The 22,888-nt window shown below is 42.0% G+C and overlaps 1 protein-coding gene and 1 pseudogene across 2 annotated transcripts in view; both read right to left on the reverse strand.

The window, feature by feature from the left end:
• The window catches only part of LOC118941184 (WD repeat-containing protein 18-like), a 39,291-nt pseudogene extending 36,189 nt beyond the window's left edge, over window positions 1-3,102 (reverse strand). The window contains exon 1 of the transcript XR_016484749.1: window positions 1,149-3,102. The product of XR_016484749.1 is annotated as a WD repeat-containing protein 18-like (transcript). The remainder of the gene's footprint in view (window positions 1-1,148) is intronic.
• The window catches only part of LOC110491485 (uncharacterized), a 446,987-nt gene that overhangs the window by 269,457 nt on the left and 154,642 nt on the right, over window positions 1-22,888 (reverse strand). The window lies entirely within an intron of this gene.

Below are 22,888 nucleotides of genomic sequence, written 5' to 3' on the forward strand. Positions count from 1 at the left end.
GAAGACAGTTCAATAAAAGTGCTGTTGAACGTTGTTACTTCCTCCACCCGGCAAAAACTGATAGACAGCCAACCAGTCACAGTGGCTGAATAAACAGAAACATCCTATTAAAACAAAATGAGTTCGCAACCTGCCCAGTGATGCAACCAAATCCCAGTTCTCTAAAAGCACTTAATGAACAGAAAGGGACTCCACCGTCACACTGAGTGGGTGCTGTGGCCCATAGAAAGACCAGACGCCTCAATGTGATGGTAACTCCACGGAGAAAAAAACAACTCTCTACTTTGACAGCTCAGCTCCCTTATAGTCATTAACTGTATCTTTGAACACATTATCTTCATTCTTCTAACAATTAGCTTAGTAGATCTGCTTTCAACAGACTTCAACATGGCGCGGTTGTCAGGTGATTTGTGATGCCACTGCAAGCCCTCTATATCTGCTTCACAAAGTAACATTAAGAGCAAACATAAATAAACACATCAGCGTACCACTACACAACAGCCCAAGCTGAACCCAAAGCATAGAGCAAGAAGGGAATTGAGTTTGGCGTCTGCCGTTGGCGCCCAGTAAGAGAGACGGAGAGCACGAGCAGACAAAGCCAGCACCTGGAGTATAGTACAGGCCAAAGGGCATGCATGTCAAACCGTACACACCATGACCTCAAGGAAGGGCAACAGTGGAAAGGTTTTCTAACACGGGCTGGTGGGCAGGGTGATGTATAATCTTGGTCAACCCAGAAGTAAAATCTTGCGTCATTTGGTCAGATGTGTGCTTAACTTCTGGGTCTATACGTGTTAGAAATTGAGAGAAGTTTACAAAGTCTCCACCCTCGCAAAAGGAAACTAAGCCAAATCCCCCTCCCCTTCCGATCCGTGTGGGCAAATGCACAAAGTACTCGAAGCGAAGACGTTTAAGCACAGCTTTCGCCCAATCCTGAAAAGTCTATATAACGAGTGACGAAAACCCAAAGACTGGAACTACTGCAGCTCGTTATCTCATGCATCCCATTCAGTCTCGGGAGATTAGGTGATGTATGATTCAGGGTGTTGGGGGAGAAATCAATGTCTCAATGGCTGAACTGAAGAGATGGGTTTGGACCACTGAGGTGACACAAGGGTTTGTTGAGACGTGGGGTCATTCAAGCTCACCTTTGTGGTTGATGCTGCGGATGCTCTGATTGCTTTGGATGTCCCACAGTCGTATGGTCTCGTCGTGGGACCCCGAGAGGAGGAGAGTGCCGTCCATAGACACAGACAGACAGGTCACTAGCTTCCTGTGGAGGGTTGAGTGGAAAGGGAGATCACCACTTAATAAAATAGGTTTCTCAAACATCATGTTTGGGGATCAACATTTGTCTAAGCTTGTCCATTATTAACCAAGTAAATAATGGATGTAATCTAGAGTCACACAAAATCTCAATTTCAGCAAGTGCATTATATCAGATTTTTTCTTTCTCCAGTTCTGATCGGATACTTTCTCCTGATTTATTAAATGCTATTGTTAGTTTCCTTACAAATGAAATGCGTCTCTAGGCTTTAGTCCAGTTACATCACAAGGGAGGACAAAAGCCATTGCTGGAAGAAAAATACCTAGCACTTTCTTACAGCAGTTTCAGCATTGTTATCTTGCTTCTGTTCACACACTACAGACAACCTAATTACCATGTATGCACATTCCAGGTACGGTACCAAAACAGGGACATACACTATATATACAAAAGTATGTGGACACCCCGTCAAATTAGTGGATTCGGCTATTTCAGCCACACCCGTTGCTGATGTGTATAAAACCGAGCAAACAGCCATGCAATCTCCATAGACAAACATTGGCAGTAGAATGGTATTACTGAAAAGCTCAGTGACGTTCAACGTGGCACCGTCATAGGATGCCAGCCACCTTTCCAACAAGTCAGTTTGTCAAATTTCTGCCCTGCTAGAGCTGTCTCGGTCAACTGTAAGTGCTGTTATTGTGAAATGGCAACATCTAGGAGAAACAACGGCTCAGCCGCGAAGTGGTAGGCCACACAAGCTCCCAAAATGGGACCGACAAGTGCTGAAGCCAGTAGTGCATAACAATATGTCCTCGGTTGCAACACTCACTACTGAATTCCAAACTACCTCTGGACGTAACGTCAGCACAAGAACTGTTGGGAACTGTCGGAGCTTGAAGAAATGTCCATGTCCGAGCAGCCGCACAAAAGCCTAAGACCACCATGCGGAATGCCAAGTGTCAGCTTGCATGGTGTAAAGATCGCAGTCATTGGACTCTGGAGTGATGAATCATGCTTCACCATCTGGCAGTTCGACGGCTGAAGCTGGGTTTGGTAGATGGCAGGAGAAAGCTGCCTACCCCAAAGCATAGTGCCAACTGTGAAGTTTGGTGGAGGAGGAATAATGATCTGGGGCTGTTTTTCATGGTTTGGGCTAGGCCCCTTAGTTCCAGTGAAGGGAAAACTTAATACTACAGCAAACAATGGCATTCCAGACGATTCTCTACTTCCAACTTAGTGGATGGCCATTTCCTGTTTTGGCATGACAATGCAGCCATGCATAAAGTGTGATCCATACACAAATGGTTTGTTGAGATTGGTGTGGAAGCCCTGACCTCAACTCCATCGAACACCTTTGGGATGAATTGGAACTCCGACTGCGAGCCAGGCATAATCACCCAACATCAGTGCCCAACCTCACTACTGCTCTTGTGGCTGAATGGAAGCAAGTCCCCACAGCAATGTTCCAACCTCTAGTGGAAAGCCTTCCCAGAAGAGTGGAGGCTGTTATAGCAGCAAAGGTGAGACCAACTCCATATTAATGCCCATGACTTTGGAATGAGATGTTCGACGAGCAGATGTCCACATACTTTTGGTCATGTAGTGTATTAAGCACCAAACAAGTCAAGTGGCAAAATTAAATTTAGCAGACGCTCTGACTTACAGTAACAATTAGGGTTAGGGCCCCATGAAACAGTCCCTGCCAGTCACTTGAATAGGGCTGTGACGATATTGCAATATCTTTTTCCATGGCAAAAATTAAAACATGAAGCACTGACAAAGCCACTTGGATTTTCTGCATATATATATATATATTTTAATACAGATCCTATTTCGACGCACAAAACCATTCAAACAAATTCTAACTAATCAAACGATGGGTGAAAAAACCCATAGTTTTCCCAAAATATTTGCATAACGTCACAAACCTTGCCGTGGTCGTTTGATGGCAGTGGCATTGACATGTTCTTCAAAGAGAGGATGCCGTAATGAGAGAAATAAGGTAGCCTAAGCTACTGAAATCAGGTCTTCTTTTTACAACATTTTAAATCATGACAGTAGTGTTATTAAAGAGATTGGGTCCAGACAGGCTAATTTAGGAAACTTTCTGAATGTACATATAGGCCTATAGACAGAATCGGTGACCTCACATGCACATCCCTGTATAAGCACCCGTCAATTCAAAGCCACCAGTCTATGTCAGACACAAGAGCAAATATTAACCCTTTCCTTAAAATGTATAAAAGACCTAGGCTACCTTTCCTGAAAGTAGGCTTTAAGATCATTTTTGTTTTGCAGCATTTTTGTTTTGCCTCGCTTAGGGCAGCATATGGGCCAGGACTGGGCCTCATCAACGTTGATTAGTCTAAAGATTAAGAAAAAAGTCTGTGTCAAATTATACCAGTAGTAGCAAGTAGCAAGCAATGAAAATGGGCATTGTACAAAATAAATTCCAGATGTTAAACAATTCCTTTACTGAAGTGCCATAGCCTAAAGCGCTCCACACCCCCGCGCATCTCGCGGATTCGCTGCTCCAGCATCAAAGGACAGTTGGAAATAGGAGATGTAGAATGTTTAATAGAGAGATTAAGTTAGCAAAACAATTGCTTATAATCATGAGTAAACACTCCCACTAAAAGGTAAAGTTCATCTACATGAAAACAAAAGTAAATAAATATTTTTTCCTTAAATGGTTGTAGTATAGGCCTATTTAAAACGGGTTTGACGGTTACAGTATATTCAGAAAGTATTTAGACCCTTTAATATTTTGTTACATTACAGCCTTATTCTAAAATGTATTACATATTTTTTTCCCCCTCATCAATCTACACACAAAATCCCATAAAGACAAAGCGACAAGCCTCTGAATGTTCTTGAGTGGCCTAGCCAGAGCCCGGACTTGAACCCAATCAAGCATCTCTGGAGAGACCTGAAAATAGCTGTGCAGCAACGCTCCCAATCCAACCTGACAGAGCTTGAGAGGATCTGCAGAGAAGAATGGGAGAAACTCCCCAAATACAGCTTGTAGCGTCATACACAAGAAGAGTCAAGGCTGTAATCGCTGCCAACAAAGTACTGAGAAAAGGTCTGAAGAAATACAGTACCAGTCAAAAGTTTGGACACAGATACTCATTGCAGGGTTTTTCTTTATTTTTACTATTTTCTACATTGAAGAATAACAGGGTAGACACCAACTATGAAATAACATATATGGAATCATGTAGTAACCAAAAATGTGTTAAACAAATCAAAATATATTTTATATTTGAGATTCTTCAATGTCAAATCAAATTTTATTGGTCACATACACAGGGTTAGCAGATGTTATTGGTCACATACACAGGGTTAGCAGATGTTATTGGTCACATACACAGGGTTAGCAGATGTTATTGGTCACATACACAGGGTTAGCAGATGTTATTGGTCACATACACAGGGTTAGCAGATGTTATTGGTCACATACACAGGGTTAGCAGATGTTATTGGTCACATACACAGGGTTAGCAGATGTTATTGGTCACATACACATGGTTAGCAGATGTTATTGCGAATGTAGCGGAATGCTTCTGCTTCTAGTTCCGACAGTGTAGCAATATCTAACAATTCCACAACAACTACCTAATACACACAAATCTAAGTGAAGGGATGGAATAAGAATATGTACATATAAATATATGGATGGACCATAACCGACCGGCATAGACGAGATGCAAAATATGGTATAAAATACAGTATATACATATGGGATGAGTAATGTAACAAATGTAAACATCATTATTAAAGTGCCATTAATAAAGTGACTAGTGATCCATTTGTTAAGAGTGGCCAATGATTTCAAGTCTGTATGTAGGCAGCAGCTTCTGTTTTAGTGATGGCTGTTTAACAGTCTGATGGCCTTGAGATAGAAACTATTTTTCAGTCTCTCGGTCCCAGCTTTGACGCACCTGTATTGACCTCGCCTTCTGGATGATTGCGGGGTGAACAGGCAGTGGCTCGGGTGGTTGTTGTCCTTGATGATATTTTTGGCCTTCCTGTGACATCGGGTGCTGTAGGTGTCTTGGAGGGCATGTAGTTTGCCCCCGGTGATGCGTTGTGCAGCATCGCACCACCCTCTGGAGAGCCGTGCGGTTGTGGGCGGTGCAGTTGCCGAACCATGCGGTGATACAGCCTGACAGGATGCTCTCTATTGTGCATCTGTAAAATGTCTTCAGCCTCCTGAGGTTGAAGAGGAGCTGTTGCGCCTTCTTTACCACACTGTCTGTGTGGGTGGACCATTTCAGTTTGTCTGTGATGTGTATGCCGAGGAACTTAAACTTTCCACCTTCTCCACTGCTGTCCCGTCGACGCGGAGAGGGGGGTACTCCCTCTGCTGTTTCCTGAAGTCCATGATCATCTCCTTTGTGTTGTCGAAGTTCAGTGAGAGGTTGTTTTCCTGACACCACACTCCGAGTGCCCTCACCTCCTCCCTATTGGCTGTCTAGTCGTTGTTGGTGATCAAGCCTACTACTTTTGTGTCGTCTGCAAACTTGATGATCAAGTTGGAGGCGTGCATGGCCATGCAGTCATGGTTAGCCAACCTTTGACAGCTTTAACTTCTTCTCTGCAGATCCTCTAAAAGCTCTGTCAGGTTGGATGGGGAGCATCGCTGCACAGCTATTTTCAGATCTCTCCAGATGTTCGATCGGGTTCAAGTCCAGACTCTGGCTGGGCCATTCAAGGACATTCAGAGACTTGTCCTGAAACCACTTCTGCGTTGTATTGGCTGTGTGCTTAGGGTCGTTGTCCTGCTGGAAGGTGAACCTTCGCCACAGTCTGAGGTCCTGATCGCTCTGGAGTAGGGTTTCATCAAGAATCTCTCCGTAGTTTGCTCAGTTCATCTTTCCCCTCGATCCTGACAAGTCTCCCAGTCCTTGCCGGTGAAAAGAATCCCCACAGCATGATGCTGCCACCACCATTCTTCACTGTAGGGATGGTGCCAGGTTTCCTCCAGACATGACACTTGGCTTTCAGGCAAAAGAGTTCAATCAGACCAGAGAATCTTGTTTCTCATGGTCTGAGAGTCCTTTAGGTGCCTTTTGGAAAACTCCAAGCGTGCTGTCATGTGCCTTTTACTGAGGAGTGGCTTCTGTCTGGCCTCTCTACCATAAAGGCCTGATTGGTGGAGTGCTGCAGAGACAGTTGTCCTTCTGTACTCCCATCTCCACAGAGGAACTTCGGAGCTCTGTCAGAGTAACCATCGGGTTCTTGGTCACTTCCCTAAGCAAGGAACCTCTCCCCCGTTTGTTTAGTTTGGCCGGGCGGCTAGCTCTAGGAAGAGTCTTGGTGGTTCAAAACTTCTTCCATTTAAGAATGATGGAGGCCACTGTGTTCTTGGGGACCTTCAATGCTGCAGACATTTTTGGTACCCTTCCCCAGATCTGTACCTCGACACAATCCTGTCTCGGCGCTCTACGGACAATACCTTCAACCTCATGGCTTTGTTTTTGCTCTGACATGCACTGTCAACTGTGGGACCTTATATAGACAGGTGTGTGCCTTTCCAAATGATGTCCAATCAATTGAATTTACCACAGGTGGAATCCAATCAAGTAGTAGAAAATCCCAAGGATGATCAATGGAAACAGGAAGCACCTGAGCTCAATCTCGAGTCTCATAGCAAAGGGTCGGAATACTTATATAAATAAGGTATCAGATTATTTTTAATACATTTGAAAAATTCTAAAAACGTATTTTCACTTCATCGCTATGGGGTAGATTGACGAGGAAATATAATGATTTAATCTATTTTAGAATAAGACTAATGTAACAAAATATGGAAAAAGTCCAGGGGTCTGAATACTTTCCAAATGCACTGTATATGCCAAGAAGTATGCTTTGTAATGGTTTGTAACTTAAGCTTCGTGCTTTGTATGTGAATCCATTCATTGTACAATGTTAATGAGATAAATACAATTCTCAGTCCAATTCTTGCTAGTCAACGTCAGCTCATTGCCTAATCCTTGCTTGTAAATTTAAATTATCTTTATGGAGTCATAAAATGCTTGTCTTATTACAAATCGCATGTGATGTATATATATAATATAATGTATATCAAACATATACACATATCAAATATGACTACACTACAATGCCAGGATAGTGCCTTCGATTCCCAGGACCACCCATATGTAAAATGTATGCCGCATGACTAAGTTCGCTTTGGAAAAAAGTGTCTGCTAAATGGTATATATTAAATAGAAGAGCCCTTGAAGGCTCTGTGTCCTTTGAAAACCTGGTTACCCTCGTTGTCCGACCGGAATGTCTTATCCCGACTTAGGCTCAGCAGACCAGAAGAAAGAAGTCAAAAGAAGTTCATCAGAGTAAGCAAACCTCAGACTTCTGATAGTTGTTTTTCATTCCCATAGCTAATTAGCTTGCGTCTCAGGTACACTCACCAACATGTTCCCCCCTCTCCTCTATTAAGTTGGCAGGGAATTTGTGGCCCTGTCCAGCCTCTTAATGGTTTGATCGATTGACTTAATTGCTTTAATTAGGGATGCGGTTGTGTCAGACATGCAGCAAGAAAGGGAGGACTGGACACCGCTGGACTTGACTTTGACCAACTCTAATCATTACATCACTTCTATACTGCCTATTTTGAGGGCACTCAATTAAACATGACAAGTGGACTTGAAAGGGATTTGGTTAAAAGTTAATAATTTTGTCTGTTTGTGTAGAAGCCTGGCCTGGGCTTGATGCTCTGGCCAGAAGACTGAAATTCAAATCATTAAGGGAAGGTTTGAGTGGGAGGGAAGCATCGTGTATCATTTCACACCACTCCATTAACTAAAATGTTGGAAGTGGAATGAAAAATACAGTAATTAGTCTAATCCACCACAGATGAAGGATGAAATAAATACAAATTGTGACATTAGCCTGTTAAACTGTTAAAATCAAGTGCTTAAATCCGTGAGGGATGTCCGGAACCATTTAGCAAGAAAATGATGTATTTCCTATGGCAAAAAAGTATTGGCCGGATTACATTTCAAAACCTTCACACTGCAGGAAAAGGAAACAGCTGGTTGCTGCTGGCTCGCAGTGGGGAAGAGAATTCTCAGCCTGTCTGTCTGTCACTAGGCCTATTTATCCAAATGTGACAATTCTGGGCTCACTGTCTCATCTCCTGCTGAACAATTTTGACAAGGGGGGAACTAAACGCACAACGAACGCAGCTCTCACTCAGAATGTATAAGAACTTCTGCCCAGCTAGGGTATGAAATCCCCTTTAATAAACAATGATCCAAAGGCACATTCACAGTTAAGCTCTCTAGGAAATGAATAACCCTCTCCAAATCGGGTAAACAGCACAATTAGGGGAGCAGGAAAAGACGTGCTGGTGAAGAGTTAATGCCTTTTGGATGCTGACTGTAGAGGTGGCAGTTTCAAAATTATATTCAGAAAATGTTTTAAGATGTATCAGGAGATGTGGTTGTTGCTATAAGGAAATGATGGTTAATTTATGGGGTTGGTGCAGTGTCCAAATACAGTATACAGGTAGTTTTAATACAAAGTGATCCCACTCTTTGTTCAAAATAAACCACAATATGTTCAGATATGGATTCAGACAAATTATGTAAAAATTAATACATAAAAAATGAAAAATATCAAACATTTGTGATGGAATCCAGTTGGCCCAAAGTAATAACACTAACTTTGAAGACAAGCAGTCATGAAGAGTGTCAAGCAATGTTAACCAGAAAGAGGGAAGAGATGTCTTTATCAAAGATGTACAAACTCAGAAATTTAGAGGATTAAACTGGAAAAATGCAAACACCACAATATCCATTCTCAATCAAAACACGGAAAGAATGAGATACAGATGATCTGCAATTTCTTTAGAATGAATGACAAAGAACGCGGCATAATGAAGTAGATCATTATAATTTAAGAGCCAGGGGGAAGCCAGAGGGAAGAGGAAATGGTGGAGCAGTAAAAAGCTGTGATTTCACTCACCAGCATCTATAGACTTAACTTGAACCATAGAAAACAACAATGCAGAGATAATGTAATTGATTTAATGCAGAGCAGGGCTATAAAAGCTTTCTTCTCTCTCCAATTATCTTAATTATCCAATTGATCTTTAAGATGCAGCATTCCTAAATAATTAAGCTTCTAAAGACTGGTTGGAAGTCCAAGGCGTGCGAGTCAATGGGTTAGCGGCTTGGCTTTCAAAGTCTTTAAAGGCCCAATGCAGACGTTTTTATATCAATATCAAATAATTTTCCGGTAACAATTAAGTACCCTACTGTGATAGTTTCCATTAAAATGGACAAAAATGGCTTTTTAGTTTCTCAAGGAAGAATTTTGCTAAGACTGATCTTGGAGTGGTCTGCATGGCGAGGGTTGAACTTAAAACTAGCTGTTATTGGCAGAGAGTCTATTGACATCACCATGCAGTAAATTGGTTACCAGGCAAGCCAAAACTCTTGCCCATGCAAACAGGCTGATTAGAAGGTCCTGTGTACATTGTATTTTCAACCAGCAACTATCAGGAAATAACATTCATACATTTTTTTCAAACTTTCTGTGTTATTTTTCATTATCTGTCGTACAATATGATACAAAACACAGTGAAAACTTAATTTTGGCTGGACTGGGCCTTTAAAGGCAAGCAATAAAGATCTGAGGAACGTTCGCACACTAATAAGATATGATTAGAGATACAGGACCAAAGTGAAGGGGTCGGTAGGCATTAATAAGATAAGTCGAGCAACTCGTGTATCCAAACAGGATCTTGACCAGGGGAATTTTCTATCTCAATAATTACAGCTTGCAACAGGTCTTTTAAGCATACATAAAACATACTTCAATATGAATAAATTCAATTATATGCCGTCTCAGAAATCTTGTCATATCAATGACTATTTATTGACTTTAAGCCATTCTTCCTGAGGTCAAGTCATTCCACTACAACATTAAAAGCAATTATTCCTATACTTCTGTAAAAAAACAAAAAAACAAACATAAGCGGTGGAGTCCCCTGACCAATAGCAGAATATTAGACGAAGTAATCTGCACCGTAGATAAACAATTCTAATAAAAACCAAAGGAGCAGATCTATATGACCGTTTCTGTGAATATTGTCATACTCCCTGTCAGCCTGACTGACTAACATGAACTTGTTGGTTGTATTAATAACCTGTGAGAGGACTGGAACAATAACCATGAGTCAGTGAAAGAGGGGGGGGGGGGGGGGTGTATCTGTATCAGAAGAGGGCTTTTCTCCACTCAAACCTGATGCCTCTGGGATATTGTTTGTTTGGCCATACATCCAGGTGCCACCCACAACATTTCCAGCGTTGCGGATTTGGGGAGGGAGGTGTACACAATTACAAAGTAAATGAGATGACGAGTAAAGAGGTTGAAAAACTGAAATGTGCGAGTTTTAATTATCGATACATGAAGAATAAATGGGGCAGTGAGACTTGGTCATTGAAGCACAGATTTGGAGGCACTCGGTCTGAGCTTCCTGCAGGACTGTGAGAGGAAGAGAAAGGAGACAGGACGTGTCTATAAATGGGGGGTGATGCCTACGGGCAACCCACCTGCACAGGGAGTGATGAGTGATTCATATGACTGCAAGAGCCAGAATGAGGGAAAATCAGGTTTTAAATAGAAATGGGGTATTGTAATGAGGGGAGGGGCATCCTTTCTTCTGCAAAAATGTTCCCATTAAATTTCTGTCATGTTTAATTGAGTCTTTTCTGCAAGTTTCTTTACCTGACATGAAACTCATGACAAGTAGAAAGGAGAAGAGAGGACAAAGCTTGAACCTCAAACTAAACAACATCCATTGACGTCTTCTTTGATCCAGTTGGTTGTGTCGGTTACATACTCAATTTGGATTAATTCGGTGCAGCTTGACAAACACACATTGTTATGCACGGAAATGTGACTTTCTGGGGCACAAAAGAAGCCCATCCTGCAAATAAACCATAAACCATGCCTAATACAAAAGTCCATCTTGTGTTAAATGATCTGTCAAAGCTGAGGAACAAAGATCCTGGTTAGCATGTTGCAGTAAGTCTAGATGCACTAAACCGGGGGACTGTGACTCTGAACCATGACAGGTCTCCTTTCTCCTTGAAGAGAAGCTGTCAGAAAGGATCCCACTTGACCAGTGACAGTGCCGTTCAAGATTAGGGGGGACCAGTTTTTTTTTTTACGAGCATCGCATTATTTCTTCTATATTCCATTAACCCGTCGCAATGTAACACACAGGTTTAGGTTACTACATGATACTAGAATTTGCCCCATATCCATCACGAGGTAGCTACAACCTAGCCTGCAAATGAATGTTTATTACATAGGTGCACAGGTCGAGAGACAAATTGGCGTAATCAAGGTAACAGACAGTAACACATTCAATACCGCCGTGAACACCTTTGCCTGCATCTAGCTGATCTGGGATGTAATCACACAAAACAGATAGAGTTTCTATTGGACAAATTCAGGTAGGTCCTTCCCGGTTTCATTTTGTCTGCTTTTGTTTAAGAAATGTTTTGCAACAGAATTGTCAGAAAGAATCAGCCGCACACACAGTTTACTTTCATAGTAGCCACATGCAGCATCATCACTTTGCTCGTTGTATAATTCCTTCTCGCATTTACGTGCTCTCCTCCGCTCACCTTTTCCCTTCGCTTGTGGACTTCAGTGCACAACACAACAGCGGTCTGTGACAAGGTACAAAAACCTCCTCAAGCCAAACCTTCCTACCATAACCACTAACCGCTACACAGCCTACATCGTTGCCACCATATTAACGTTATAGTCAACAAACTAGAACTTACGCATTAATAAACCGTCAATTTTTGAAGAAAATTATTTGTTCAAAACTGTTCAAATATTGTCTTTCTCTCTGAGTCAACTACGCACCACACTTTATGCACTGCAGCTTAAACGTTCAATACCAGATTCAATCTCTGATCATTTGATTAGGTAGACAAGATGTTAGTTCATACTGCAAGAGCTCTGATGACTTCTGGAGGACGTCCTCCAACCTGCCATAATTACCTTGTGAGTCTAAGGAAGGGGATGATAAGCATGAGCCTCCTAGGAGTCAATGAACCCAGAGGAGGATGGAAAATAGCTGTCCTCAGGCGACACCATGGTGCTACCCTAGAGAGTGCTGTTGAGGCTACTGTAGACCATTGCAAAACAGTGTGTTTGATCAGTTATTTGATGACGTGACTATATTTAGTATAGTTGTATCTAAAAAGGATAACTTTTAACGTTTCACTATTTACATTTTTCTTAAATTCCCTGAAGAGGATGGTCCTCCCCTTCACCTCTGAGGAGCCTCCACTACACTTGACTACTCTTATGGGAATGTACAGCAACCAGGAGCCACACAGGGAGAAAAGAAGTCCCTCAAGAGGCATGGGATCAGACAACAGTCCCTGTGAAAGACCCCAGATTATTTACAACCCAAACACACTGGTCATGCCAGTGATCCCCCCTTTCCCGTTTTCTACAACCTCTCCACCTTTCAGGCCAACAGTGGAGATTCACCCATACAAGGATGGTGCAATGCTTAGAAAGTTAATGGAAAATCAACAGTTGAGTGCTTTTAGAGAATCCCCCACTACATGTGCAGAATTACAAATAGTGGTAGATTAACGTTTTATTTATATTTTCCCTTTCAACTGAAGAAGTCTTTCTCAGTGGATTACTGTACGTTGGAAAACACAGGGTGAGCCCAAGCAAAGATACTATAGGGATGCTGCAGAGTAGTGTTCTGGAACTGCCCTACCGATCTCCCACCAGCTTTGTGCAAGCATAACCTGCCTTGTGCACCAGAGAGATGTGGACCGGTCCAAACATCACTCCCATTCCCCTCTTCACTAACAAACTTTAGCAGCTCTGTTCCATGCCAGCACTGAGGAGACACATCAAGGCGCTGTCAGCTGATCAGCGGGACACCTCTTACGAAGTTCACTGTATTTTCGTGTGTCACTAGAAATGTACAGGACTAACTCATAGGGAATTGAGTCAAAGTTGTATTATAAGGCAAATGACACATGGAGGGGGATTATTTTATTTGTAATGTTCTGAATTTATTTATTTTGTTTGTGTGTACATGGAAAAAGTGTCCTGCTGTGTGCCTTGACCTGTGGAAATTAAATCAAGTTTTCATTAAAATAATTAATAAATCAGGTAACGGGTTTGATGACAGTATATGGAAAGTTATTTTCATGTGCTGGAAATAAATGTGCTTATTTGACTCTATTCATCTGGAGTCTTCAAAGATACTAGCTGTGACCTGGGCTGGGCTGTATACCGTATTTTTGTCTCAGGATGGTAAGTTGGTGGTTGAAGATATCCCTCTAGTGGTGTGGGGGCTGTGCTTTGGCAAAGTGGGTGGGGTTATATCCTTCCTGTTTGGCCCTGTCCGGGGGTGTCCTCGGATGGGGCCACAGTGTCTCCTGACCCCTCCTGTCTCAGCCTCCAGTATTTATGCTGCAGTAGTTTATGTGTCAGGGGGCTAGGGTCTGTTTGTTATATCTGGAGTACTTCTCTGTCCTATTCGGTGTCCTGTGTGAATTTAAGTGTGCTCTCTCTAATTCTCTCTTTCTTTCTCTCTCTCGGAGGACCTGAGCCCTAGGACCATGCCTCAGGACTACCTGACATGATGACTCCTTGCTGTCCCATAGCCTGGTTCCTCTCTAGGTTTCTTCCTATGTTTTGGCCTTTCTAGGGAGTTTTTCCTAGCCACCGTGCTTCTACACCTGCATTGCTTGCTGTTTGGGGTTTTAGGCTGGGTTTCTGTACAGCACTTTGAGATATCAGCTGATGTACGAAGGGCTATATAAATACATTTGATTTGATTTGACGATAGGCAGGAACTGATGCATGGACCGGTTTGGGTTTTTACTTCACCTTCTATAATGGTATTTTAATGTTTGGTTTGTTAAATGTGATACGGAGTTTGTAACGTCCATTTTTATAGTTTACTTCCCTTCTTGAGTTTCCCTCTCTGCTCTCTCTTTCTGCATGCCGATTTAGCCCCACCCCGTCACTCAAGGAGCGCATTTGTTGTTCCTTCGACCACGAGACACTTGTAATTCAGTCTGCAACAATGTTGATGACAACGATGCGGTTTTCACTTTGCTTCTTAATATAAATCCACTAGCGTTCTATAACTACACTATTGGTTTGTGTTTCTTACATGTGCAAACAGCTAGTTTGTCCTTTATTAGCAAGTTGGGCCTAAATCTTGTTAGCCGCTAATGCTAATCGCTAGCCAGATAATAAATGTACTGAGTCAGAGCAAACTCAATTAGCTATACAGCCTGATAATACCAGTGATGGTGTAGACCTAAATCTGCATGTGTTTTATGCAACAGTATCTTCAAAATCAAAGAGGAATAGGCAAAGCAAGAATATGTTAGCTACATGAAGTTGCTAAGAGAAAGCATTCAATGTAGCCAAAGATTACAGGGTCCCTTAGGAAACACATAAACACTATGGATCCTAGATGGTCACAATAACTCCTCCCTGGCATTTTCATTTGTTTTCATGTCAAACACTGTATTCAAGTGCCCACTATTATATTCTAACTATATATTTAGAATAATCATTCTATTTCCATGATTCCAACAGTTCACTCAGTGTTTTTCTCAAAATCTCATGTCAAATTGCAATTGTAATATTTGGTTAAAAATAAGGCCTAGATTGTTTGCCCATTTTGTGCAGCCCTACGTGGCAGTGTGGAAATTATCTCAAATTAGCGCAGGAATTGCATACATTTATGAAAATGCAGAAAATTATTTTTGTTGTTTTGAACAGTATAAAACAATCCATGAATGAATACCCATTGCAATCATTTAAAATGTGCAAATTAGTAAAAAAACAAAAACAGAAATACCTTATTTACATAAGTATTCAGACCCTTTGCTATGAGACTTGAAATTGCACTCAGGTGCATCCTGTTTCCATTGATGATCCTGATCCTGTGGTAAATTAATTGGTTGGATATGATTTGGAAAGGCACACACCTTTCTTTATAAGGTCCCACAGTTGACAGTGAATGTCCGAGCAAAAAACAAGCCATGAGGTCGACCGAATTGTCCATAGAGCTCAGAGACAGGATTGTGTCGTGGCACAGATCTGGGGAAGGGTACCAAAAAATGTCTGCAGCATTGAAGGTCCCCAAGAACACAGTGGCCTCCATCACTCTTCAATGGAAGAAGTTTTGAACCACCAAGACTCTTCTTAGAGCTGGCTGCCCGGCCAAACTGAGCAATAAACCCGATTGTCACACTGACAAAGCTCCAGAGTTCCTATGTGGAGATGGGAGAACCTTCCAGAAGGACAACCATCTCTGTAGCACTCCACCAATCAGAACATTATGGTAGAATGGCCAGACAGAAGCCACTCCTCAGTAAAAGGCACATGACAGCCCGCTTGGAGTTTGACAAAAGGCACCTAAAGGACTCTCAGACCATCAGAAACAAGATTATCTGGTCTGATGAAACCAAGACTGAACACTTTGGCATTCACATCTTGAGGAAGCATGGCACCATGATGCTGCCACCATGAAGCATGATGAAAGCATCATGCTGTGGGGATGTTTTTCAGAGGCAGGGACTGGCAGACTAGTCAGGATCAAGGGAAAGATGAACAGAGCAAAGTACAGAAAGATCCTTGATGAAAACCTGCTCCAGAATGCTCAGGACCTCAGACTGGGGTGAAGGTTCACCTTCCCAACAGGACAACAACCATAAGCACACAGCCAAGACAACACAGGAGTGGCTTCAGGAACAAGTATCTATGTCCTTGAGTGGCCCAGCCATAGCCCGGACTTGAACACGGGTCTTTCATCTCTGGAGAGACCTGAAAATAGCTGTGCAGTGACACTCCCCATCCAACTTGACAGAGCTTGAGAGGATCTGGAGAGAAGAATGGGAGAAACTCCCCAAACACAGGTAGTGTCATACCCAAGAAGACTGGAGGCTGTAATCACTGCAAAATGTACTTCAACAAAGTACTGAGTAAAGGGTCTGAATACTTGAGTAAATGTGATATTTCAATTTTTTTTAAATAAATGTACATTTTTTACATTTTTTTTTTTGCTTTGTCATTATGGGGTATTGTGTGTAGATTAATGAGGGGAAAAAATTATTTAATCCATTTTAGAATAAGTCAAAACTCAAAAAGACAAAAAGTCAAGGGCTCTGAATAATTTCCCGAATGCACTGTATGTGTTGCCACCCTAGGGTCACGCACTACTCATAAAGCAAACTTTTATTATTAAAAAATATAAAATATCAAACCATCCAATTTTTTTATTTTAAATACCGTGATATAATATATTTTGGCCATATCGCCTAGCCCTAGTTGTGATGTCAGACTGAAATAAAAAATATCAGCGCACAATTCGTACTGAATACACCAGGAGATGAAGTTATGACATGCAAAATCCATTTTAGAGATGGATATGCCAGTTCAAAGTATCTTAGTTACGTCACTTTCTCTTGGTGCGTCGCCAGACTGTGGCCTAATGTACCCGCTGTATATCTGTTTTCCAATTTGCTGTCACCCGTCTGAGCTCGCCCCTGTCCAGACACTTCTCTCCGTGGGCACTATCCACAACGGGTTGGTTATTTATGGTAGGGCAACCTGTTTATAATGTACAGGAAGGCCACTGATGAAACCTTGACGTTATGAAACAAAAAACCCATGTTCGAGTGGGCAAGGTTGCGCTTGATGGATGCTCGATTAAGGTAGACCCACAGTATGTGAATTAAAGCCGTTGAGACGTTAACCCTAGGAAAGCTCAGGGGTAAACTGTGAAAGGCTAAGGTGGTGAAGACAAAAAAAATATACCTTACTTGGCTGCAGAGGGACACTTGGAATATACCGCCGTCGCTGCCGCCACAGAAGAGGCAGTACTCGCAGGGGTCAAGGGTCACTGACATGATGCCCATTGAGGGCTGCTAACATAATACACTGCTAAAATTTGAAGGGCTCCCATTAGGCTTCGGCGATACACCTTTTACCGGTGTATTTCGACGGTATAACTTTCAATACCGGAAAAAATTGATTAAAATGTGTATGTAAACTCTTAACATATTTACAATTAACATTTGTAAATATATTAAGAACATAAGATTCAACAACGGAGACACAAAATGAACAAGTTCCACAGACATGTGACTAACAGAAATAGAATAATGTGCCCCTGAACAAAGGGGGGAGAGGTCAAAAATCAAAAGTAAAAGTCAATGCAGCTGGTGGTACTGCAGTGCATCTCCTCCTCGTGGACTGCACCAAATTTGACAGTTCTTGCTGTGAGATGTTACCCCAATCTTCCACCAAGGCACCTGCAAGTTCCCGTCACATTTCTGGGGGGGGGGGGGGGGGGGGGGAATGTGCCCTCACTCTCCGATCCAACAGGTCCCAGACGTGCTTAATGGGATTGAGATCCAGGCTCTTCCCTGGCCATGGCAGAACACTGACATTCCTGTCTTGCAGGAAATCACGCATAGAATGAGCAGTATGGCTGGTGGCATTGGCATGCTGGAGGGTCATGTCAGGATGAGCCTGCAGGAAAGGTACCACATGAGGGAGGAGGATGTCTTCCCTGTAACGCACAGCGTTGAGATTGCCTGCAATGACAACAAGCTCAGTCCGATGATGCTGTGACACACTGCCCCAGACCATGATGGATCCTCCACCTCCAAATTGATCCCGCTCCAGAGTACAGGTCTCGTGTAATGCTCATTCCTTCGACGATAAACGTGAATCCGACAATCACCCCTGGTGAGACAAAACCATGACTCGTCAGTGAAGAGCACTTTTTTTACAGTCCTGTCTGGCCCAGTGACGGTGGGTTTGTGCCCATAGGCGATGCTGTTGCCGGTGATGTCTGGTGAGGACCTGCCTTACAACAGGCCTACAAGCCCTCAGTCCAGCCTCCCTCAGCCTATTGTGGACAGTCTGAACACTGATGGAGGGATTGTGCGTTCCTGGTGTAACTCGGGCAGTTGTTGTTGCCATCCTGTACCTGTCCCGCAGGTGTGATGTTTGGATTTACCTCTTCTGTGCAGGTGTTGTTACACGTGGTCTGCCACTGCGAGGACGATCTGCTGTCTGTCCTGTCTCCCTGTAGCGCTGTCTTGGGCGTCTCACAATACCGACATTGCAATTTATTGCCCTGGCCACATCTGCAGTCCTCATGCCTCCTTGCAGCATGCCTAAGGCATGTTCACGCAGATGAGCAGGGACCCTGGGTATCTTTCTTTTGGTGTTTTTCAGAGTCAGTAGAAAGGCCTCTTTAATGTCCTAAGTTTTCATAACTATGACCTTAATTGCCTACTGTCTGTAAGCTGTTAGTGTCTTAACGACCGTTCCACATGTGCATGTTTATTAATTGTTTATGGTTCATTGAACAAGCATGGGAAACAGTGTTTAAACCCTTTACAGTGAAGATCTGTGAAGTTATTTGGATTTTTATGAATTATCTTTGAAAGACAGGGTCCTGAAAAACTGACATTTTCTTTTTTTGCTGAGTTTATGATGGTACCATTGGTGTGAGTGATTGGAGGACAAAACAGAGGCCTCAAACTATATCCTACTTCTTGATTATTATTATTATTATTATTATCTATATTATTATTATCTATTATTATCATATCTATATTATTATTATTTTTATCTGCAGTGACTTGCGAAAGTATTCGACCCCCTTGAACTTTGCGACCTTTTGCCACATTTCAGGCTTCAAACATAAAGATATAAAACTGTATTTTTTTGTGAAGAATCAACAACAAGTGGGACACAATCATGAAGTGGAACGACATTTATTGGATATTTCAAACTTTTTTAACAAATCAAAAACTGAAAAATTGGGCGTGCAAAATTATTCAGCCCCCTTAAGTTAATACTTTGTAGCGCCACCTTTTGCTGCGATTACAGCTGTAAGTCGCTTGGGGTATGTCTCTATCAGTTTTGCACATCGAGAGACTGACATTTTTTCCCATTCCTCCTTGCAAAACAGCTCGAGCTCAGTGAGGTTGGATGGAGAGCATTTGTGAACAGCAGTTTTCAGTTCTTTCCACAGATTCTCGATTGGATTCAGGTCTGGACTTTGACTTGGCCATTCTAACACCTGGATATGTTTATTTTTGAACCATTCCATTGTAGATTTTGCACATGTTTGGTGTGTCTCCCAGGTGGCTTGTGGCAAACTTTAAACGACACTTTTTATGGATATCTTTAAGAAATGGCTTTCTTCTTGCCACTCTTCCATAAAGGCCAGATTTGTGCAATATACGACTGATTGTTGTCCTATGGACAGAGTCTCCCACCTCAGCTGTAGATCTCTGCAGTTCATCCAGAGTGATCATGGGCCTCTTGGCTGCATCTCTGATCAGTCTTCTCCTTGTATGAGCTGAAAGTTTAGAGGGACGGCCAGGTCTTGGTAGATTTGCAGTGGTCTGATACTCCTTCCATTTCAAAATTATCGCTTGCACAGTGCTCCTTGGGATGTTTAAAGCTTGGGAAATCTTTTTGTATCCAAATCCGGCTTTAAACTTCTTCACAACAGTATCTCGGACCTGCCTGGTGTGTTCCTTGTTCTTCATGATGCTCTCTGCGCTTTTAACGGACCTCTGAGACTATCACAGTGCGGGTGCATTTATACGGACACTTGATTACACACAGGTGGATTGTATTTATCATCATTAGTCATTTAGGTCAACATTGGATCATTCAGAGATCCTCACTGAACTTCTGGAGAGAGTTTGCTGCACTGAAAGTAAAGGGGCTGAATAATTTTGCACGCCCAATTTTTCAGTTTTTGATTTGTTAAAAAAGTTTGAAATATCCAATAAATGTCATTCCACTTCATGATTGTGTCCCACTTGTTGTTGATTCTTCACAAAAAAATACAGTTTTATATCTTTATGTTTGAAGCCTGAAATGTGGCAAAAGGTCGCAAAGTTCAAGGGGGCCGAATACTTTCGCAAGACACTGTATATTACGTCCCTGTGAAAAAAAGGGATGTTTCTTTTTTTGCTGAGTTCATGTATATATGGGGCACTCCCACCTTGCAAGGACAGTGGGGCTGCGTGCTACGCCACTGCTTATAACTAACTATAAGTTCAGTATAATTATAAGAAATCTAAGATGTGTCAAATCAATTATATCCAGCTCAGGGCTCCAATCAAACAAATGTATTTATAAAGCCCTTTTTACATCAGCTGATGTCACAAAGTGCTGTACAGAAACTCAGCCTAAAACCCCAAACAGCAAGCAATGCAGATGTAGAAGCACGGTGGCTTGGAAAAACTCCCTAGAAAGACAGGAACATAGGAAGAAAGAGAGAGGAGCCAGGCTCTGAGGGGTAACCAGTCGTCTTCTGGCTGTGCTGGGTTGAGATAACAGAACATGGCCAAGATGTTCAGAAGTTCATAGATGACCAGCAGGGTCAAATAATAATAATAATCACAGTGGTTGTAGAAGGTGCAACAGGTCGGCACCTCAGGAGTAAATGTCATTTGGCTTTTCATAGCCGATCATTCAGAGTTAGAGACAGCAGGTGCGGGCGGTAGAAAGAGTTGAAAACAGCAGGTCCGGGACAAGATAGCACATCCGGTGAACAGGTCAGTGTTTCATAGCTGCAGGCAGAACAGTTGAAACTGGAGCAGCAGCACAACCAGGTGGACTGGGGACAGCAAGGAACCATCAGCTATGATTTGGTTTAATAACTTGCTAGCTACGTGGCTAGATGTCAAGATCAAGCTTATTGGTTACAGCAGAGAAATTCAATCCCCTCCTGGATCAAGATCCCTGGTGCCTAAATTGTTTTGAGCAACAACAACAAAAAGTATATATTTTTAAATAGCGACACTTCTGTGCATATTTGGTAATACCATATACCCCAAATATGGTAGAGAAACTGTTTGAAAATCTGGATACTGCCCAACACTAGCTCACGCTCTCTATGACAAAAAAAGTGAGGGAGACCAAGAAAGAGAGCGCAAGAACAAAGATAATGGTGTGTGAGCTCACACTGCAGGGCTGTTCCCCTGAATCTGTCTGTGAGAGGAGTGGGCCATTTTAGCGTGCTGGGCACTAAAATACATCTTAGTCTGCAGAAAGTCTGCACATTTCTGTTCCAACCTCAACTTAATGACTTGGATAGATCAAATCATTTAGTGGCTATGACACTTAACGTCTTTTGCCAAGATCTTGAAGGCAATTCATTGAGTAAGGAGGAAAAAAAACTGCTGAGGAACAAATTTTGGAAGTGGAAAGTATGTTACGTAAAAGGGGTGTAGGTTTGGTGACTTGTGATCAGCTACGTTATATTGCACTAATTACTTCTCTAATAGGATGGCCCAAAGGGGTGTCTTCACAGCGCGTGCAAAAAGTTTAGGCATAATACCTCAATATTCATCCAGTGTTGGACACAGCTGGTGCTATAAAACCATGCCAACCAACCAGCAGTTAAAAGAAAAATGTTTAATGAGTTCTCATGGTGGAAGTGGGCTACATAAGCTCGACAAGTTCTGTATAAGATGGACGACTATACATGTGTGGTCATTTGGCTTTTGTGACTTGAGCATCCTTCAGATAGCAGTGAAACTGGCCTGATGAACAGCTTCAGCATCACCTCTGCATTGTCCCCTTCCTAGTTAAATCCCACTTGATTGATGTTCCTTTAGGATATAAAACAAGCTGACCGTAAAATAGCGTTGGGAATTCCGCCCATAATTTAACTCGATCAATGCCCACAACCCTATCATAAAACAAAAATGCTGAAGTCAAGGGATAGGGAAATAGTCTACAATTGGCTTTATGGAAGCATACTAGCTATAATGTACTGTATAATGTTCCAGGCTCTTGAGTACATTACTCCCCACCTGATCCTTTTATTCAGGTGTAAACACTAAGACCTTGTGCATTCTTGAACAACCGTTTAGATAACATTATTGTTTATATTTATTTCCTTGGTCTGTTCCAGTGTACAAATACAGTTTATTTATGACAGAATGTTCCTTTTGTCAACTGTACTTAAAACAGTTTGATTTGAAAATTGAGAACCCGTGAGATCATGGACTGCAACTGTTGCAAGGGAAGTCAGAAACTTGATGAAAAGCGTGAGACAATAACAGCGTTTGAGTTTTTGAACATCAGGGTCACAGCACTGAAACATTATCGCAATGGGATCCTGCAAAAAATGTCTGGTGAGGGCGAATGGTAATTTAAACAGATAAGAAAAATCTAAATAAAGTCATCTTTATCATAAATTCCCAATGTTTCAATCACTAGTGTTTACTAAGTGTTATTGTACATCACAGAATAATATAATTTAGTTCTGATGTTGAAGGATGCATGATTACAACATATGTGACCAACTCTAGCAGACTCAATTAAAGCCCAGTAAAACAACAAAGTGATGAAAAAGCCAGATTAATGAATGACATGAAAAATATATGCACTCACTTTGGTAAAACTCAAATCAAATTGATTTTCATTGCACCATTTATCAAAATAAAACATTGTTAACAGCTCGAAGCAAAACCCTGGTGGTTCTTGGGCGAGAAAAACAACTTGAGAGCCAGAAGGTCT

This window comes from Oncorhynchus mykiss, chromosome 1 (genome assembly GCF_057628025.1).
Source record: "Oncorhynchus mykiss isolate SJ-2025 chromosome 1, ASM5762802v1, whole genome shotgun sequence".
NCBI lineage: Eukaryota > Metazoa > Chordata > Actinopteri > Salmoniformes > Salmonidae > Oncorhynchus > Oncorhynchus mykiss.